The sequence below is a fragment of the Puma concolor genome, chromosome D2, assembly GCF_028749965.1.
Source record: "Puma concolor isolate L17-30 chromosome D2, mPumCon1.1.hap2, whole genome shotgun sequence".
Classification (NCBI taxonomy): domain Eukaryota; kingdom Metazoa; phylum Chordata; class Mammalia; order Carnivora; family Felidae; genus Puma; species Puma concolor.
In genome coordinates this window covers 62,426,926-62,448,342 of record NC_141677.1, presented here as the reverse complement: position 1 = coordinate 62,448,342, position 21,417 = coordinate 62,426,926, and the positions used below count along the sequence as shown (strand labels likewise).

The 21,417-nt window shown below is 39.3% G+C and overlaps 1 protein-coding gene across 3 annotated transcripts in view; it reads left to right on the top strand.

Moving 5' to 3' along the window:
• NT5C2 (5'-nucleotidase, cytosolic II) overlaps positions 1 to 21,417 on the top strand; it is a 148,949-nt gene that overhangs the window by 45,555 nt on the left and 81,977 nt on the right. For 2 of the 3 annotated variants that reach the window (XM_025917888.2, XM_025917887.2), the window contains exon 1: positions 3,071 to 3,140. The exons of the other annotated variant lie outside the window; for it this stretch is intronic. The gene's annotated coding sequence lies outside the window, so the exon portion shown is untranslated. Of the gene's footprint in view, positions 1 to 3,070; positions 3,141 to 21,417 lie in introns of those variants that run through there. 3 annotated transcript variants of the gene reach the window in all.

The window sequence follows — 21,417 nt, the reverse complement described above, 5'->3', positions numbered from 1 at the left end:
AAGTTCCAGTATACCTTCACTCAGCCTCTCCTAATGTTAACAGGTTCCATAACTCTGGTTTAATGGTCAAAACTAAGAAATTAACACTGGTACAATATACTATTAAATTATAAACTTTGTTAAAACTTTACCAGTTTTTCCACTAATGTGTTTTTATGGTTCCAGGATCCAACATTGCATTTAGTTTTCTCTTTAGCTTCCTCCAACCTGTGACAGTTTTCAGTCTTTCCTTGACTTCCATGACCCTAACACTTTTTTTTTTAAAGGCTTCCATTTTTTTTAAGTTCATTTATTTATTTACTTTTAAGTAATCTCTGCACCCAACATGGGGCTCGAACTCTTGACCCTGAGATTAAGAGTTACATGCTCTCCCGACTGAGCCAGCCAGGCACCCCAACCTTAATCCTTTTGAATAGTCCAGGTCAGGTATTTTGTAGAATATCCCTTGATTTGGGTTTGTCTGATGATTTTTCATAATTAGACTGAAGTTATCCATTTTGAGGAAGATTTTTTAAAAATATCAATATAATATACATATTATATATCATGCTGCAACTTGCTGCTTACATTCAGCTATATGATTTTGAGATAAATCTATATTAACATATAGATCAAGGTCACTTCTTTTAAATCCGCTATAGAATTCCATTATGAGCATTCTACATTTTATTTAGCCACTCCCCTAATGATGGGCATTAAGGCTGATTCCACATTTTCTTTCTTTAAATTTAATTTTTAAAAAATTTTAAAAGTTTATTTAACTTTAAAAATTTTTTATTGTTTTAAAGTTTATTTAACTTTATTTATTTAACTTTAAATATTTTTTATTTTTTAAGTTTATTTAACTTTTTTCTGTTAGCACAGAGCCTGATGTAGGGCTGGATCTCATGAACAGTAAAATCATGACCTGAGCTGAAATCAAAAGTTGGATGCTCAACTGACTGAGCCACCCCAGCACCCTCACATTTTCTTTTTTAACAATATCATAGTAATTATCCTTATACACACCTCCATATTACATACAGTTAGATAAGTAAAAGTGGTATTGCTGAGACATGGATTTAATAGATGTTGTTCAGTTGCCCTCTAAAGTGGAGGTGCCAATTTATATTCTTTTCATATTATGAAGATTGAAAATTGTTGCCAATCTCAGTTTTAATTTCCATTTCCTTGGTTACCAGTGAGATAGTATTTTTTTGTGTGTTTGTTAGCAATTTGTATTTTCTGTGAACTGCCTATTTATATTATTTGCCCATTTTTCTAGTAGATTTTTCTTCTTATTGATTTGTTAAGAATCCTTTGTATGTTCCAGATACAAATCCTTTGTTTTATATATTACAAATTTTTTCTTAGTTATGTCTTGTTTGTTTCCCAATTTTTAAAGTTATTACATGTCTCTGATTTTTAAAATTACTTGTTCTGATTTTTTTTGGAAACACAGCTCTCGATTATAAAAGTAGTATAAACAATGTAGAAAACCTGGGAAATTTATGGAAAAGTATAAAGAAGAAAAGAAACCACCCTGAGTAACATACTTATATATTTCCTTTTAGTTTGTGTGTGTTTGTGTGTGTGCACTTTTTCTTGCTGTTGGATTTTATATACATATATATATATGTGTGTGTGTGTGTGTATATGCATATATACATATACACACACACACACACACACACACATATATATGCATGCATTTTATTTGCTCAGTGGGATGGTCTTTAGACAGAAACCCTGACCTTTTTCCAAAAACACTTGGTTTAAAGATGGCATTAGATGAACTTCCAACTCCTATTCCTTTTTCTCACATAATCCTGAAAAATCTAGTAGGTGAGAGGTCCAAGGCCTGTCCTCAGCTGACCTGAATGAAGTTGGCTCAAAAACCACCAGAGAGGTAAAAAAAAATGCTCCAGCAGAGCAGTTATTTAAAAGTCTTGAAGGTTTTAGTTGATGGCAAGCGCAATGAGTCAATAGCACGGAAGCCAAGAACTTCACTGGGTGAATGGAAGGCAGTAAGTCCTATAAGGAGGAAGTTAGGGGACTGCTTTGCTCTGATGGTACTACAAACATTTGATTCCGTTTTGGGTGATATACTCTACAGGAGCCACATTCAAACCTACTAGGTTCATGAGGAGAATGAGGACAAAGACCTTCCCTCCCCCAGTAAAGGGAGATACTGGTCCAGAACAAAAGACGACCTTGGACAGAAATCTTCAAGTATCTGAAAAGTAGAAGTCAAAGAGAGATTAGACCGGTTTGTTCTCTGAGGCTCCCAAGGGATAGGACTTGGGCCAGAAAGTAGAGGCTTCAGAAACACTTTATTACCGTTGTCAGCGCTGCTGAGGAATGCATTGCTCTGGAAATAGTGGGCTTTCTGTCCACTATTGGAGTCTTCTTTAGAATTGGTGGTGGGTCAATACAAACATTTATTGAGAGCTGTGTGCCAGGACTGTGCTAAGCACCTTCCCTCTACTATTTCATCCTGTAACACCTGTACGTACTATTGTTATCTGTTCCTGTATTATAGATGAGGGAACTAGGTAGTGAGGTCAGGTAATTTGCCCAAAGTCACACAATTTGTAAGCGGTGGAACTGGAATTCCAGCCTGTTCTGACAAACTCCAAAGCTAGTGCTTTTAATTGTCAATGGGATTCAAGGGTGCTATGGGGGTCTGGACCAGAGTGGCTTTGAGGTCCATTCGACCAGAAGATTCTGTGACTGGGAAAAAGGGTACCCCATCCCTCTAAGGAAAAGCGTTGGAGGGTTGGCCAAGGCTAGGTAGCCCCGGGCCTTGCTGAGGGGCGGGGCACAAGGCCAAGGGATGCAGACCTAAAAGACATGTAAGGATTGTCAACACGCGTTACCCCACAGCTCGGCAACAACTGATGTTCTGTTGTTTGTGGATCTAGCAAACCTGAGCGCTAGAGCCCGAGGCGCGCGCGCCAGCATCGCGGCTCCTCTCTGCCATAGCAGCTAGGGAGCGTCGTGGCGACCGGGTTATGCGGCGGAGCTGGGGAAAGAAAAGCGCGCCGGTCCCTGGCAGGGCGCGAGCTGGGGGCGGTGCCAGGGCGGCGGGGGCGGGGAAGGCGCGCGCCAAGGCGGCTGCGACAGTTGCGCGCTGGGATTGCTGCCGTGCGGCGGGGCCGGTGAGTGCGGCTGGACCCGCGGGAGGGCGGGGAGGGAGCGGGCGAGCGAGCCAGCAAGCACGCGAGGGAGGGTGCATGTCCGAGCGCGCGACTTGGGACCGGGGACCGGGGGCCAGCGCCTGCCCCTGCCCCTGCCCCACCCGGGCCGCTGCGCCCCTCCCAGCGCTCGCCTGCGTGTCTGAGGGCTCGGCGCCCGCGTCCCCGCACGGCGTTCCCACCCCCCCGCAGCTCGCCCCTGCCTCAGATTGGCCCCTGCCTCCGCGTCGCGGCGACGCCCCCAGCCTCACGTCACGCCCGCGCCATTGTTTCCATGCCTTTGGCTCGTCCGGGACTCGCCCTACCCTCGGAGCGCGGCCCTTCGTCTCCCCAGAGCCAGCCTCGTCGTGTCACGTCCTGTTCCCCCGCTATCCTCACGCTGGTGGCAGCCCCCACCCCGCCTCAGGCGGATACCTCTTTACTCAGTTCTGCTTCTTTTTCCGGCCGACGCCGGCTTTCGCCGTCCTCGCCAGAGGCCAGCGTTTCCGCCCTCTTGATGGGCCTCAAGCCCTGCGCTTTCGGGGTGGACCCCAGGGAGCTAGCGGACAGCTGTGGAAGGAGGCGAGGTTGACAGCGTTTTAGCAAGACCTGCTGGAAATTGCCAGCTTGATAGCCCACATGCCAGTTCTGTCCTTGCAGGGCTTCTTGGAAAGCTCACCGCGAATCGCAAACCGCCGCAAAAACCATGCTCGTTCTTTCCAAAGGGCTCCCAAGTCCGGGGTCAGCTGTCCGGTGGCGGTCCGTACCTTTCCTTTTCTGGGGATCCCTGAAGCTGGTGATAGTCGAGAGGGGAGATGCACATCAGAGGCCTGAACCATTAGTCGTTAAGCATAACGTTTGGGGGGTTTGACGTCAGTAGGCCTCAGCTTTTAAAAGCAGTCGGTAGAGCTTGGTGTCAGATATGGTTTTTTCCAGTGCGGTCAGCCCCGTTAGGTTTGAGGGATGTATTGCAAAGTACAGTGCTCTGCAGTGACTAGTCACTTTATAGGGTTGTTTGTGTCCGGGTGCAGAGAGGTTCTTGGTTGAACTCTACTTGTTTCATAATGGCTGGACACTGTTCATTTTGCCTCTTCAGAGAGCAGGTGCAATTTCTGCTAACTAACTTGAAGGGAGGAATGTTGAAACAGTACCATTTACCATGGAAACTTAATGTGATTTAGGTCTTCTTGAAATTTACTAGGACATTTTTCTTTCCTAATTTAAGTTTTTTAAAGTAGGCTCCACGCCCAAAGTGGGGTTTGTACTCAAAACCCTGAGATCAAGAGTCACTTGCTCTCCCACTGAGCCAGCTAGGCTCCCCTACTGAGACACTTTTCAGCAATGGTTAGAATTTATCTAGATGAAGACGTCCAGGCCTGTAGAGGTTAAGTTCCAAAGGACACAGCTAGTCAGTAATTAAAATGAGAACTCCATAGGCCAATGCTAGCACACACAGACTTTATTTCTGAAATTCATTTCTTTTGCAATATAAGCCACTACAATTTCGGCTCTTATAGGTTGCTGCATTTACTGTCATTAACCTAGAATTTAGTAATCAGTCTGTAAAATGAGAGGGCTGAAGGAGATGTTCTGCAAGGTTTTGGTCAGTTCCACGATTGGATTCCATGTATGAAAATTTGTAATTAGCTACAAGTTTCCAAAAGTTTGTAATTGTGGGGAGACTTATGTAGAGAGGTATTATGTATCTGCAAGCCTTACTACTGACATCAGGTGTATCTTCCTAAAGGAAACCAGTTGACAGTGGGATGTTAGGAGGAGGGATGTTCATTCATCTGTCTCTCTAGGCTGTTTCTGCTGTTTCATGGGGGAAAGAAAGCACTCATAACATGTTTGTTTTAATACATCTTTTCATTGCTCTTAACAAAAAGCTTAATTCAGTGAAATACTGAGGAACAAAAAACAAACCCCAACCTTTTCATACTAATTATGACTGTGTTCTTTTCCAGTTCCTCATCTAAGCATTGTTTTTATGTAGTTTATTATTTTTTTAGTTTTTTAACGTTTTATTTATTTTTGAGAGACAGAGACAGAGTGTGAGCAGGGTAGGGGAAGAGAGAAAGGGAGACACAGAATCCGAAGCAGGTTCCAGGCTCTGAGCTGTCAGCACAGAGCCTGACTTGGTGCTCAAACTCACCAGCCATGAGATGATGACCTGAGCTGAGGTCCGGTGCTTAACTGGCTGAGCCACCCAGGCGCCCCCTGTTGTTATGTAGTTTAAATTACTATGTACGTATTTTTTTAAAGCTTATTTATTTTGAGAGAGACAGAGACCCCGAGAATGGGGGAGGGGTAGACAGAGAGAGGGAGAGAAAGAATCACAAGCAGGCTCTACACTGCCAGTGCAGAGCGTGATACAGGGCTTGAACCCATGAAACTGTGAGATCATGATCTGAGCTGAAACCAAGAGTCAGTTGCTTAACTGAGTGAGCCACCCACATGTCCCTGTACATACTGCTTTTAATTTTGCCTTTACCCATATTTCTGAGATGGCCGTGTATCTGAAGAATTCATCTGCTTTTCATTTGTAGAGGCTCTATAACATGCTTTTATAGCAAGTAGTCAACACTGCCCGGCATATAGTCTCTCAGTAAATTTTTGTTGAAGGAATGTAGTATTTTGAACCACTTAACATCTATGAAAACAAAATGTTAAATATCACAGGGCATATGTGAAGTGACATTTGAGCAATAAAGGCCGTCAGTGCTTTGAGCCAGTAAACAGCATCACATATGTTTGAGGGCCTAGTTTTTGGAGTCTGGGTTTGAGACCTGGCTTGCAACGTACCATCTCTGCAACCTTGGAAAACAGCCTCACTCAGTTTCTCTCCTCAAAAAGGAGAAAATAGAACACATTTCACAGGGTTGTGTGGGTTAAATGGGATAATTCCATTGAAGCAATACTAACATACATTAAATTTTCTATAAATGTTAGCTGTTACTGTTTATTGTTGAAAGTGGGAAGATTACTGCATGTTTGTGGGATCAGGGAATAGATAAAGATGGTGACACAAGAGTAAGAAGATGCAAAAGTGGATGTAGTGAGGGTTTAATGAATAGGTTGCTCTCACTAAAACAAAGTGGTCGAGTAATAGTATGAGATAGGCTGGAGAGAGAATTTCTGGTAAGCTGTTTTATAAGATATGCTACATGGGTTTCTTGCAATAGAGCAGAATTAATGAAATAAGCTAACCTTTTTTAATGAGTGGTTGGTGTTCGCTTTGTTTTTTAGGTTCAGACCAAAAAAAGTTCTTTGCTTTAAGGAAGTTGATTACAGATTGTTACAGATTGCCAAATTCCTTGTCATTTGAAACAGCATATTTTATATATGACTTTTGAAATTTGGTTGCGTTTTGTGATTGGTTACCAGAGCTTATGGTGGCTGTCCTTCATTTGTTCCTTCCTTTCTTCCTCTTTCCCTCTTTTTTCTTTTTTAAAGTTTATTTATTTATTTTGAGAGAGAGAGAGACACACAGCATGTGAATGGGTGAGGGGCAGAGAGAGAGGGAGAGAGCGAATATCAAGCAGGCTCTATACTGCCAGTGCAGAGCCTGACATGGGGCTAGAACCCACGACTGATATCATGACCTGAGCTGAAGTCAAGAGTCGGATGCTTAACTCACTGAGCTACCCACGTGCCCCCTCCTTCTTTCTCTCTTAAATGGAAAACAACTTATTAGCAAGCCCCCCCCCCCAAAAAAAAACCCAGTAAAAATGGCAAAATTGCCAGCAGAGCAGAAAAACTGCCCTCTTTTTGGGTAGAGCACAGAACCAGAAGGTTTAAATTGACTTGGAGAGCGCTGAATTATATGTTCCTACCTTTTGTGTGTATCTTGATTGGGAAGCAATATCAAAAGAGTGTAAGATGGAAAAGCCTGCTATGTCAGGATCTGCTTGGAAAGAGAAAACTGAAGTCTGAGGCCTGAAACTTAATGGATAAAACAAACAAAAACAAAAATATATGGTTTGTTGGGAATTAGTATGTTTCCATTTCAGACGTCCAGTGGCATATATGTTTTAAAAGCTCCTTGGTTCAGTTTAATGGGGTTTCTTTAATGTTAAAATTTATTTTAAAATATGAAATACTTTTATATTTCAAATGTTTTTAAACATACAGAAAAGCATGTAATGATCACCTTGTAGGCCATCATATTTACTTTGTGTATTTTTCTCTCTTTTTTTAGTTTATTTATTTAGAGAGAGAGCAGGTGTGAGAGAGCACGGGAGGGACAGAGAGAGAGGGAGAGAGAATCCCAAGCAAGCTCTGAGCTGTCAGCACGGAGCCCGATGTGGGGCTTGAATTCCTGAGCCATGAGATCATGACCTGAGCCAAAACCAAGAATCTGACACCTAACTGATTGAGCCACCCAGACACCCCTGTATATTTTTTTTCTATTTTCTAATTGTGTGTTTTCTTTTTTCAATACAAATTTTTCAAAGGGATAAAACTACAGATACAGCTGAGGCCTGTATGTATCCTTGTTGATCCTGTTTCCCTCTCTTGCCTTCTCTTGCCCACTTCTAAAGGTAAAGATGGTCATGAATTCAGTAATTATCATTCCCGTTATGTTTTTTTTTACTTTTACTAATATGTATATATCCATAAAAGTACATATATTCTTATGTTATACATATGATTCTGCAGCATGGTTTTTTTGTTCAGCATTGTTTTTGGTATGTGTGCATGTGGATACATAAGTCTTTACTAGTTCATTTTAGTTGCCCTATAGTATTGCATTATATGAATAAACCAGTTTATGCATTTTTAGGTATTTCTGATTTTTTTTTGAAGTGGTTTAATTTTATTGAATAGTATATAATACAGCTTTTTAATCATAAAGTATAATGAGAATTCCACCATGAACCTGTCACCTTTGGTATTTCTTCAAGGGAATAAATCCGTAATTTCTACACAGTATCACTTTAAAACAATAAATCTCGATTCCTATTTAGAATAAAGCAAGAATCTAGCTATGGAACCTAAAGTTTATAGCAAAGCAATAAAATATTATCTTTATTTATTTTATTTATTTTTATTAATTATTTTTTAAAATTTACATCCAAGTTAGTTAACACATAATGTAATAATGATTTCAGGAGTAGAATTTAGTGCTTCATCACTTACATGTTAACACCCAGTGTTCATTCATCCCAACAAATGTCCTCTTTAATGCCCCTAGCCCATTTAGCCATCTTCCCACCCAGAACGCCCCCCAGCAACCTCTAGTTTGTTCTCTGTATTTAAGATTTTTTTGCTATTATTAATGAAGCATAAACATTCTTGGATTGTCATCTTATTTACATATGTGAGAATTCTAAGCTTAGGGAAATCTTAGGTTGTAGAGTATGAAGATCTTCAACTTTGTTAGATAATGCCAAATTATTTTCCAGAATACTAAATCCAAAATCTTAGCAGATTGTGGGAGTTCCCAGTTTGCAATATCCTTACACTGATATTGTTTAGAGGTTTAAATTTTAAAACAAATAAAATTTCATTTTAATTTGCCTTTCCCTGATTATAAGTGAGATTGAGCTTCTTTACATGCATTTATTATAAGGTTTCCTCTTCTGTGAATTGCTGTTTATAGATGTCTCTTGGCTTGTTTACTTTTCCATCATTAGTTCCTAGCTCTCTTTATTTACTAATCCTTTCTCATTTGTGGTGTTGCAGATACCTTCTCAGTGTTTAATCTCTTTTCCTGTGCAGAAATTTAAAATTTTTATTCCAACTTTTTATTTGCAATAAATTTCAATATAGAAAAGTGCAATAATGTTCAATGAATTTGTCTTTCATTTGGATTCACCAGTTAACATTATGCCACGTTTTTTCATTTATACATTTTTTCCTGAACGTTTTGTTTTTTAATGTTTATTTATTTTGAGAGAGAGAGAGCAGGGGAGGGGCAGAGAGGGAGAGAATCCAAGCAGACTCTGTCAGTGCAGAGCCCGATGTGGGGCCGGATGTGGGACCCAATGCGGGGCTTGATCTCGTGAACTGTGAGATCATGACACTTAACTAAGTGAGACAGTCAGGTGCTCCCTGAACCATTTAAAAGTAAGTCGCAGACATCATGACACTTCATTCCTCAAATGATCTACTTGAATACCCTAAAAACAAAGATGTCCCGTAAAACTACACATTTAACATGGAGGTAACATTATTATCTAATACATGGCGGATATTAAAAATTTCACAGGAAAAAATAGTTTCAGAGCGGTTCCAATAATGACCTTTATAGTATTCTTCAACCTAATTCATTGGTGCCCAGATCTAGTCTGAGATCATGAATTAATTGCATTTAGTTGCCATGTCCCTTTAATTATTTTTAATCCACTGCAGGTTCCCAGCTTTTTGTTTGTTTTCTAAACATTGATGTATTTGAAGAGTCCAGGCCAGTTGTTTTGTAGAACAAAGCTGTAATAAAAGTTAGGTGAATGTGTTCTCTCAGAGTATCTTCTTATACTGTACTCACCCTTTTTGTGATGACATGAGATGATAAAGTGCCCACAAGATGAGATGAAGTGAATGGCATAGGCATTGTGAAGTAACCTTAAGCTACTATTGATCTTCCGACTATAACAGAAGGAGGATCATCTGCTTCTGGAGGTTGCAGTTGACACCAGATAACTGAAACCACGGAAAGGAAAACCACTAATAAAGGGAGACCACTGTACTACATTGTGCAGAGGCTGCAAATATTAAACATCATGGGCTCTAGCATTATAAATAATTATTAAGCACTATGTGTCAGCTGGTGTTCTTAGCACCTTGCACTATTAATGTATTGAATCCTTGTTCCAAATCTGGCCATTTTGAAGTGGAGGAAAGAAACTGAAGTGATTGTGTAATTTGCTCAGTCATAGAGCCAGTTAAATTAGTGTTGGAGGCAGATTTTGAATCCAGACATTGTGGCTCTAGAATGTACGCTCTTCATCATAAGTAGAATTCTGTGATGTTGGTGAAATTATTTAACTTCCCAATGCTGTTTTCTTCTTTGTATAATGAAGATAATAGCACCTAACTCATATGGTGGTTGTGAGAAGTCAGATGAAATATGTATAGTGCTTAGAATAATACATGAAAAAATGTGAATGCTTAGTAAATGTTAGCTGTTATGTTAGCATTATTAAGGCATTGAACTTATGTATCTCTGGATTTTTACCAAATAAGCAGACTAATCCATAAATGAATTTATAAACCAAAAAGTGAAAATACTGTGATGATTATTTCTGCCTTTCTGATTTTTATCTTTTTTTTTTTTTTTTTGGTGAGAGTTAAGATTACAGCTAGAACAAAGTTGAACGATGAGCCAGGAACTCATGGGTAAAATAATTCGTTCTTTTTGAAATCAAACAATTTTTTACCTCCTTTTTAAAAGAATGTTCAGGAATTATTATTAAAGGTGCAAAGAATTGTATATTGGCTCAATGTAAAAAATGTCGGGCTTAGTTACCTTTATGCTTTTGAAAGACCTTAGTTAATTATAGCAATATTTTATTTATTTATTTAAAAAAAATTTTTTTTTTTTCAACGTTTATTTATTTTTGGGACAGAGAGAGACAGAGCATGAACGGGGGAGGGGCAGAGAGAGAGGGAGACACAGAATTGGAAACAGGCTCCAGGCTCTGAGCCATCAGCCCAGAGCCCGATGCGGGGCTTGAACTCACAGACCGCGAGATCGTGACCTGGCTGAAGTCGGACGCTTAACCGACTGCGCCACCCAGGCGCCTCAATTATAGCAATATTTTAAAGAAATAGATGGCATACTACATATCCTCAAGCGCATTCATTTAAAATGTCTTCTTTACATGCTTTCTTTTTCTTTGTGTCAATAACCATGTTATTGTTGAAGGTCTGGTGTTACTCAAAACATTGTTAGAAGAAACTTTCATATGTTGATATAGAACAAAAATACTGTATTGTGTGTGATATGGCTCAAGTAACAATTCCAGGAGTAGCAGTGGTAGAACGTTTAGGACAACATAACAAAATTCAGGTCTCCCTTGTATATTTAGGAACTTTAGGAACATGTGAAGTAAATTTGTATTTTCCAGTTCGTTTCAGACTAGAAATTGGAGCATATTATTGCTTGAAGAAGAACAGATTGTCAAGGCAACAGGTACTGCATTTCTCACTTGACAAGATCTCTTCTCAGTTTTGTTATTTTCCATCAGAGAACAAAGAAGCTTTTGTTCCAAGGCCTGATGTCGAAATGTTAGCAAAATATTACGTTAATCAAGCCAAGAATCTTAGGCGTTTCTGAACCAAAAGTAAGATTTCACAAAGACTGTTTTAGAGCGTTAAAAGGAACTTGTGCAATTCTTGCATTTTCAGGCTTACACAAGAATTAGCTTTTAAAGAGCAAAGAGCTGCCAAATGTATAGGTCTAGGAGCTCCATTTTTTTCTGCCTGTGTGTATCAAGTCGCCGTTAAAAGAACTGGGAAACAGCAGCAAAACAAAACAAATCTCACCTTATGGCCTCTATTTTAGAGAAAGAGACTGACTCTTACTGTCAAAATACATCATGTCTGGAAGTGTTAATGTGCAAAAAAAGAAAAAGGGTATGAGAATAGCAAATAATATGTGCGCAAGTTTGTTAGTTGCAGTTTGTTAGCTTTCACTTGGTGTGCAAACTATGAATGCTGGCCTTTTACAGGAACGTATAGTACATTTGCAGGGTAAATGATAGAACTCTGAATGAAACTAATGAACTGAAAATGAACAAAAAGCTGTTACGAAGTGTTCAGAAGATAAGAGGTAATGAAACATTTAACACAGTTTTATTTTAATACAACAGTTTTAAGGAGTCTCCCTTTTGGGGAAAATATCTCAAAATATTTTATGTGATTATTTTCTTCACATATTTTATGATTAGAAGGAGTTACAAAAATAACTTTCAAAGCTGTGGTTTGTTTGAAAGTGCTGTTCTTTTAGTTAGAGGTGACAAAATTGTCGGGAGGGAAGAATTTTCTCTGCCCTTCAAAGTCCTAGCTGGACTAAGAAGTAAATTAACATGGGACAGATTAACAGGAAAAAGTCAAATTTAATAGCATACGTAGGGGGACTCCACACAGACGTGGAAATTCCAGAGGTGGACAACATGATGCTTATATGTGCTGAGGAGAGGGGTAGGGGCTTGAGGAGATACAAAGGGGAGAGAGAACTTGAGCAGGAAGGTGAGAGGAGATGGTTGGAAGACAAAGATTGCCTTGTTATGAAGATAAGTTTCTTAGAGGAGTTTCTGTTATTAGCTGTCTTCTTGATAGAAGCAGGCAATTGAGGGACAGGTAAAGAGCTTCTGAATCTGCTAGGTTTTGTTTGCTTTTAACTGAAAATGGTGGCCCATCCTGGGGCAGCCTGCCATTGGCTCCTGTGCTATTAACTATAGATTTTATAATTTAGATTTTCATCAGTACTGTTAGATAAATTAATCTATACCTGTATCTGACTCCCCTTGTTTTCTAGGGAATACATTTGTAAGTTTGTTGGTTTGTTTGTGGTCATGTTACAGAGGGGACCCTAAGCCATACTTAATGTTAAAACTAACTGACTTACCACTATACTTTCTTGGTTTACTTGCTCATTGGTCAAGGAATAGCGTTATCAAGGGCCATGTGTAAAGTATGCCTACTTATCAAACAGATGCTGAGTGGAGACTTATCAAGGGTTTGCAGTAGGCAAGAAGCCTGTTCCTTACTGTTAGACCAGCCAGTAAAAGTGATTCTACAGATGTGCATTTTCCTTTCAGTAGAAATGGCCCACAACAGTATTGTCAGTATTCTTCTGGTTCAACATACCTTACAGTTCATATATAACTTGTATTAATTATATAGATTGTGTATTTAAAGCTGTTAGCAAGTTGTCAGAACATAAGGAAAACAAGGTCATATGAAATATTTTGTAAGTATCCTTAGTATCATAACAAAGGAAATGTTTTTAAAAAGTCAACTGTAATAAAGTAATTTTACTACTTTACACACACTCAGGCACACATTTACACAAATACAATGTGCCTCCTTATTTAGTTCAATACCAGGCCTTACAGATGGAGGATTATCTTTAACTCTTCTTTTTCCATAAACTAGTTTAATATATGTAATATGCAGTTAAAGTTGTATTTATGAAAATTAAAATAAATTTCAAGCTGGTGAGAAAATTTGAAGAAACCATTCAAAATTATTCTTATTCTTTCCACCCAAGTTTCAGAGCGGTGTTCAGTGTTCTTAGAATGGTTGATTATAAAACTTAGAAATTTCAAGTTTTATATTTAAACACAAAATAAATTCCAGTGAAGTTTAGTAAAACCCTGAGTGTTCATACTTACTTGCTGTTATCATTACTCTGTTATCTAGATTGACCTACTTATTCTGGTGAACAATGAATGTTTGATTCAGTATATCATATATATTAAGCACTTTGCCAGATAGACTTGTGCTACATAATGTGTTTACTTGCTACTCACTTCTTTCCAAGTAAATTACTGATGTGAGCTGAAACATTTAAAATGGTTTTACTAACCAGGTTTACCCTAGTTTCAGTTACTCTTTGCTTCCTGTTTTCATTAGTTGCCTGGAGCCGTTGGGGCAGCTGTTTTTCCTTTTAGGGGGTGGGGCAGGGATAGGGGGGTGGTGACATCATTAGTGGTGAAAGGAGCGGGTATGTTGAAATATTTTTACGTGAAACAACAATATTTCAAATGCTTGAAAGTTCGTTTCAGTTGTTACTCTTCAGGGACAAGTATTTTGTAGGCTGTGTATTTTATGTTGAAACAAAGGATTTTCTAACTGTACCACTATTGTTTGAAAGGAATTATAATTTGAGCTTTTTATTCCGTATTAGTCACTACTGTACCTTACTGAATAAAACTCCTCTTAAGCTTGATACTGTAAACAAGTGACAAATGAAATATTTACCTACTTATTGGAACTGTTGTCTCTTTTGTTTTGGTTTTTTTGGCCAATTGATAAAGTATCATCATCTTTAATTTTAATATTACTAAAGAAAATAGTTAAGCATTAGATAGATTGACTCTGGATAGTGTTCAAAAGTCTGTCATATAGTGTTAAGATGTGTTAGATAAGATCATAGTAAAATTGTCATATGAGGAATTATTTGAAGATGATTATTTAAAAAATCTTACCCCTTATCTTCACATAACTGTAGACTTCATGGCAGATTTTATTCCATGTTAGTGATAATGTGATTACTTAATAATTTGTTTACAATTTAGTTAAAGTTTTCTGTTCTCTTCGTGAGAGTCTGTAACTTGAATTTTTAAAAGAAAATACATTTTGGAGCACCTGGATGGCTCAGTTGAACGTCCCACTCTTAAATATATATTTTTTGTTTATTTTGAGAGAGAGTGCATGCAGGCAAGGGAAGAGCAGAGAGGGAGAGAGAATCCTAAGCAGGCTGTGTACTGTCAGTGTGGAGCCCAACACAGGGCTTGATCTCATGAACCATGAGATCATGATGTGAGCCAAAATCAAGAGTTGGATCCTTAAGAGACTGAGCCACCCAGGTGCCCTGCTCATCCCACTCTTGATTTTTGCTCAGGTCATGATCCCAGGGTTGTGGGATAGAACCCCACATTGGGCTCTGTGCTCAATGTGGAGCCTGCTTAAGATTCTCTTTCTCTCTCTCTCTCTGCCCCTCACCCTCAGCTCTCAAACAACAACAACAACAACAACAAAAGAAAAGGTATTTTTTTAAATGGTTTTTTTCATTTTTTTTCACATTTATTTATTTTTGAGAGACAGAGTGCAAGTGGAGGAGGGGTAGGGAGAGAAGGAGACACAGAATCTGAACCAGGCTCCAGGCTCTGAGCCGTCTGCACAGAGCCCGATGCGAGGCTTGAACCCACAAACTGTGAGATCATGACTTGGGCCAAAGTTGGATGCTCAACCAACTGAGCCACCCAGGTGCCCCAAAGAAAAGGTACTTTGTTGACGTCCATGAATGACCCAGGAAGGTGCTTTGAATTTTCCCTATAATAATTTGAATAAAGGAATTAAAATCTGTGGGGAAAATCTTTTCTTAGTGTAGTTACTACCTCTCATTTTTTTGTGTGTTTATTTTGAGAGAGAGCAAGAGTGGGGGAAGGGCAGAGAGAGAATCCCAAGCAGGCTCAGCACTCAGCAAGGAGCCCATGGGCTAATCCCAGGAACTGGGAGATCATGACCTGAGCCAAAATTAAGAGTTGGACACTCAACTGTGCCACCACTGAGGCGCTCCTCTACCTCTAATTTTTGAGGAAAGAAAAAGCCTGACTTTAAAAAACCGTTTCATTGAGGTATAAATATATGCAATAAACTGCACATATTTAGAGTATACACTAAGTTTTGATGTATGTGTACACATGTGAAACAATCACCATAATTAAGATAATGAACATATCCCTCCCAAAAGTTTCTTTGCGTCCCTCTTTGCCTTACTCCTTCACCTCAGTCAACCACTAATCTTATTTCTGTTACTGCAGATTAGTTTGCATTTTCTGGAATTTTATGTAAACAGGATCATGTAGTATGCAGTCTTGTTTGTCTGCTTTCACTTAGCATAATTCTGAAATTTATTCATGTTGTATATCAGTAGTTCATTTTTTTTTTTTTAAGTTTGTTTATTTTGAGAGAGAAAGCACCAGGAAGGAAGGGGCAGAGAGAGGAGAGCATGAGAATCCCAAGCAGGCTTCAGACTAGTGTGGAGTCCCACGTGGGACAGAAACCCACAAACCCTCAGATTGTGACCTGAGCCGAAGTAGATGCTTAACCAGCTGAGCCACCCAGGAGCCCCAGTAGTTCATTTTTTTTTTTTTTTTTTAATTGCATAGTATTATTCCATTGTATGGATGCACTACGGTTTATCCATTCACCTGCTCATAGATGCTTGGGTTGTTTTACTTTATGGTTATTACAAACAAAGTTGCTGTGAATATTTGTGTATAAGTCTTTACATGAATATTTGCTTTCACTTCTTTTTTTAAATTTTTTTTTCACATTTATTTATTTTTGAGAGACAGAGCATGAGTGGGGGAGGGTCAAAGAGAGAAGGAGACACAGAATCCAAAGCAGGCTCCAGGCTCTGAGCTGTCAGCACAGAGCCCGAAGTGGGGCTCGAACCCACAAACTGTGTGAGATCATGACCTGAGCCAAAGTTGGACGCTCAACTGATTGAGCCATCCAGGTACCCCATTTGCTTTCATTTCTCTTGGATAATTAGGAGTAGAAAGGTTGGGCCATATAGTAGATACGTGTTTAACTTTTAAGGAAATGGAAAACTTTTCCAAAATGCTTGTATCATTTTTGTATTTTCAATCAGCAGTGTATTAGAGTTCTAGTTGCTCTAATTCATCACGAAATTTGGCATGGTCAGTCTTCTAAAAATTTTAAGCTTTCGGGGCGCCTGGGTGGCGCAGTCGGTTAAGCGTCCGACTTCAGCCAGGTCACGATCTCGCGGTCCGTGAGTTCGAGCCCCACGTCGGGCTCTGGGCTGATGGCTCAGAGCCTGGAGCCTGTTTCCGATTCTGTGTCTCCCTCTCTCTCTGCCCCTCCCCCGTTCATGCTATGTCTCTCTCTGTCCCAAAAATAAATAAACGTTGAAAAAAAAAAAATTTAAAAAAAAAAAATTTTAAGCTTTCTTTTTTTTTTTTTTTAATTTTTTTTTTAACGTTTGTTTATTCTTGAGACAGAGAGAGACACAGCATGAATGGGGGAGGGGCAGAGAGAGAGGGAGACACAGAATTGGAAGCAGGCTCCAGGCTCTGAGCCATCAGCCCAGAGCCCGACGCGGGGCTCGAACTCGCAGACCGCGAGATCGTGACCTGAGCTGAAGTCGGACGCTTAACCGACTGAGCCACCCAAGCGCCCCTAAAAATTTTAAGCTTTCTAATAGTAATGTAGTGGAATATTACTGTAGTAATTTGCATTTCCCTGATGATAAATGACCTTGAGCATCATTTCATATACTTAATCGCCATCTATCTTGATTGATGAAACATCAGTTCAAATCTTTTGCCTGTATTTTTATAATTGTTTGTCTTATTGCTGTATTTTGAGAGCTCTTTGTGTATTCTGGATATAATCCTTTTTCAAATTTGTGTAATTTGCAAATATTTTCTTACGTACTGTAACTTATCTCCCCTCTCCCTTACTGGAGAGATAGAAAATATATTAAAAAAAATTTTTTTTAAGTTTATTTATTTGAGAGAAACAGCATAAGTAGGGGAGGGGCAGAGAGAGGGAGAGAAATAGAATCTCAAGCAAGCTCTGTGCTGCTGGCACAGAGCCTGACATAGGGCTTGAACTCGTGAAACCATGAGATCGTGACCTGAGCCCAAACCAAGAGTTGGACATTTAATCGACTGAGCCACCCAGGTGCCCTGAAAAAAATATTTTTTAATGTTTATTTTATTTATTTTGAGAGAGAGAGAGAGAGAGAGAGAGAGCGGGCACATCTGTATGCCAGTTCTTGGGGGAAGGGCAGAGAAAGAAGGAGAGAGAGAATCCCAAACAGGCTCTGTTTGGGATTGATCCCATGAACTGTGAGATCATGACCTGAGCTGATACCAAGAATTGGACCCTTAACTGACTGAGCCACCCAGGTGCCCAGAGATAGAAAATATATTAATGGAAATGCAATATGAAAATACAATTTTGTTTTGTTTTTAGCCCTCTGTTAGCAATGAAAGGGACCTGTATAATAAGTTGAATATACCAACCAGATTGAAGAGACAATATTTAAACTTTCTAAGAGGGGGTGCCTGGGTGGCTCAGTTGGTTAAGCATCTGACTTGGACTCAGGTCATGATCTCAGTTTGTGAGTTCGAGCCCCATGTCGGGCTCTGTGCTGACAGCATAGATCCTGGAGCCCGCTTCGAGTTCTGTGGCTCCCTCTCTCTCTGCCCCTCCCCTGCTCACATTCTGTCTCTCTCAAAAAATAAACATTAAAAAAATTAAAAAACTTTCTAAGGGAATAAAATATTTTAAATATTTTCATCACTCATACACATGTAAACCCTAAGGTACAAAACATATTAACATAGCTTATAATGCGAACCTAACATAGCTTATATATGCGAATAAGTTGATTTATTGTTTTATTTTATATATTATTCCCTCACTTTACTCAGGTCTCTGAACAAATGTCACCTCTTCATAGAGGTCTTGGAGACTTCTACCATATACCACTTACGGTCATCTGGCACAATATTATATATTTGATTATTATCCGACTCCACTAAAATGTAAGCTCCATGAGCCTGGGAATTTGTTGTTGTAGCTTGTCTTTTCCTTAATAGTGTATTTTTTTTTTCATTTGACAAAATACAGAATCCTTTTTAAAAAAATTTTTTAGTGTTTATTTATTTTTACATACACTGATTTTTATTTATTTATTTATTTATTCATTTATTTAAAAAAAATTTTTTTTCAACGTTTATTTATTTTTGGGACAGAGAGAGACAGAGCATGAACGGGGAAGGGGCAGAGAGAGAGGGAGACACAGAATCGGAATCAGGCTCCAGGCTTTGAGCCATCAGCCCAGAGCCTGACGCAGGGCTTGAACTCCCGGACCGCGAGATCGTGACCTGGCTGAAGTCGGACGCTTAACCGACTGCGCCACCCAGGCACCCCTGATTTTTATTTTTTATGTTATTTTAATTAATTAGTTTTTTCTTTAATTTTAATTTTTTTTTATAATTTACATACAAATTAGTTAGCATATAGTGCAATAATGATTTCAGGAGTAGATTCCTTAATGCCCCTTACCCATTTAGCCCATCCGCCCTCCCACAACCCCTCCAGCAACCCTGTTTGTTCTCTATATTTAAGAGTCTCCTATGTTTTGTCCCCTTCCCTGTTTTTATATTATTTTTCTTCCCTTCCCTTATGTTCATCTGTTTTATATCTTAAATTCCTCATATGAGTGAAGTCATATGGTATTTGTCTTTGTGACTGACTAATTTCCCTTAGCATAATACCATCTGAGTTCTATCCACGTAGTTGCAAATGGCAGGATTTCATCCTATTTGATTGCCGAGCAATACTCCATTGTATAGATATACCACATCTTCTTTATCCGTTCATCCATCAATGGACAGTTGAAGAAGCCCTGCCTTTTATTCTGAGATTACGTTTTTCCTATTTCCTACTTTTTTGGTGTTAAAATTGCCTTTCATGAAATAGTAATGATAGTAGATGGCAGTTTATTTTAATGTCCCGAATGGCGTAATCCAAAGATGACCACCCTATGGGAACCCCCAAAATTGCTTTTGAAATATTACTGAGTGAAGGAATCCAGGATCTGGTAACCACTTACCATTTCAGAGGGCCATGTGACCCCAATTCCTCAGAGGTGTTGGAGGCTGCAGAAAGAGCCTCACCTCGACAGTAGTGGTAAAACATCAAACAGTAGAAGACTTAAAATGCCAGAATTTGGGCTTTGCCATTCATAAATTCATATAGAAAGAAAAGTACCATTGCTACTTGATGCCCCTTACCCATTTAGCCCACCCCTCCTCCCACAACCCCTCCAGTAATCCTGTTTATTCTCCATATTTAAGAGTGTCTTATGTTTTGTCCCCCCTCCTGTTTTTATATTATTTTTGTTTCCCTCCCCTTAGGTTCATCTGTTTTTTGTCTTTTAAAGTCCTCATATGAGTGAACTCATATATTTGTCTTTCTCTGACTAATTTCGCTTAGCATAATACCCTCCAATTCCATCCACGTAGTTGCAAATGGTAAGATTTCATTCTTTTTGATTGCTGAGTAGTACTCCATTGTGTATATGTACATGTATATACATACATACCGCATCTTTATTCGTTCATTGGTCGATGGACATTTGGGCTTCTTCCATACTTTTGTTATTGTTGATAGTGGTGCTGTAAACCTTGGGGTGCATGTGCCCCTTTGAAACAGTACACCTGTATCACTTGGATAGATAACTAGTAGTGCAATTGCTGGGTTTTAGGGTAGTTCTATTTTTCATTTTTTGAGGAGCCTCCATATGTTTTCCAGAGTCGCTGTACCAGTTTGCATTCTCACCAGCAGTGCAAAAGAGTTCCCCTTTCTCCGCATTCTTGCCTGAGTTGTTAATGTTAGTCATTCTGACAGGTGTGAGGTGGTATCTCATTGTGGTTTTGATTTGTATTTCCCTGATGATGAGTGAGGTTGAGCATTTTTTCATGTGTCGGTCGGCCATCTGGATGTCTTCTTTGGAGAAGTGTCCATTCATGTCTTTTGCCCATTTCTTCACTGGATTATTTGGGTTTTTTTGGGTGTTGAGTTTGATAAGTTCTTTATAGATTTTGGATACTAACCCTTTATCTGATATGTCATTTGCAAATATCTTCTCCCATTCTGTCAGTTGCCTTTAATTTTGCTGATTGTTTCCTTCGCTGTGCAGAAGCTTTTTATTTTGATGAGGTCCCAGTAGCTCATTTTTGCTTTTGTTTCCCTTGCCTTTGGAGACGTGTTGAGTAAGAAGTTGCTGTGGCCAAGGTCAAAGAGGTTGTTGCCTGCTTTCTCCTCGAGGATTTTGATGGCTTCCTGTCTTACATTTAGGTCTTTCATCCATTTTGAGTTTATTTTTTGTGTATGGTGTAAGAAAGTGGTCCAGGTTCATTTTTCTGCTTGTCGCTGTCCAGTTTTCTCAGCACCACTTGCTGTAGAGACTGTCTTTATTCCATTGGATATTCTTTCCTGCTTTGTCAAAGATTAGTTGGCCATACATTTGTGGGTCCATTTCTGGGTTCTCTATTCTGTTCCATTGATCTGAGTGTCTGTTTTTGTGCCAGACAGTGTCTTTTGAAGAGCAGAAACCATAAACTTTGATGGGATCTAATTTATCAACCTGTTTAATCAATTGTGTTTTAGGTGTAGAAACCAGGAGATTTTTACTAACTCAAGAGCTCTCAAAGATTTTCCCTTAGGGGGCCTGGGTGGCTCAGTCGGTTAAGCATCTGACTTCAGCTCATGTCATGATCTCACAGTGTGTGAGGTTGAGCCTCACATAGGGCTCTGTGCTGACAGCTCAGAGCCTGGACCTGCTTCGGATTCTGTGTCTCCCTCTCTCTCTGTTCCTCCCCTGCTTGCACTCTGTCTCTGTCTCTCTCAAAAATAAACATTAACATTTTTTTAATATAAAAAATCCCCTGCTTATGCTCTGTCTCTGTCTCAAAAATAAATAAAAACATTAAAAAAAAGATTTTCCGGGGTGCCTGGGTGGCGCAGTCGGTTAAGTGTCCAA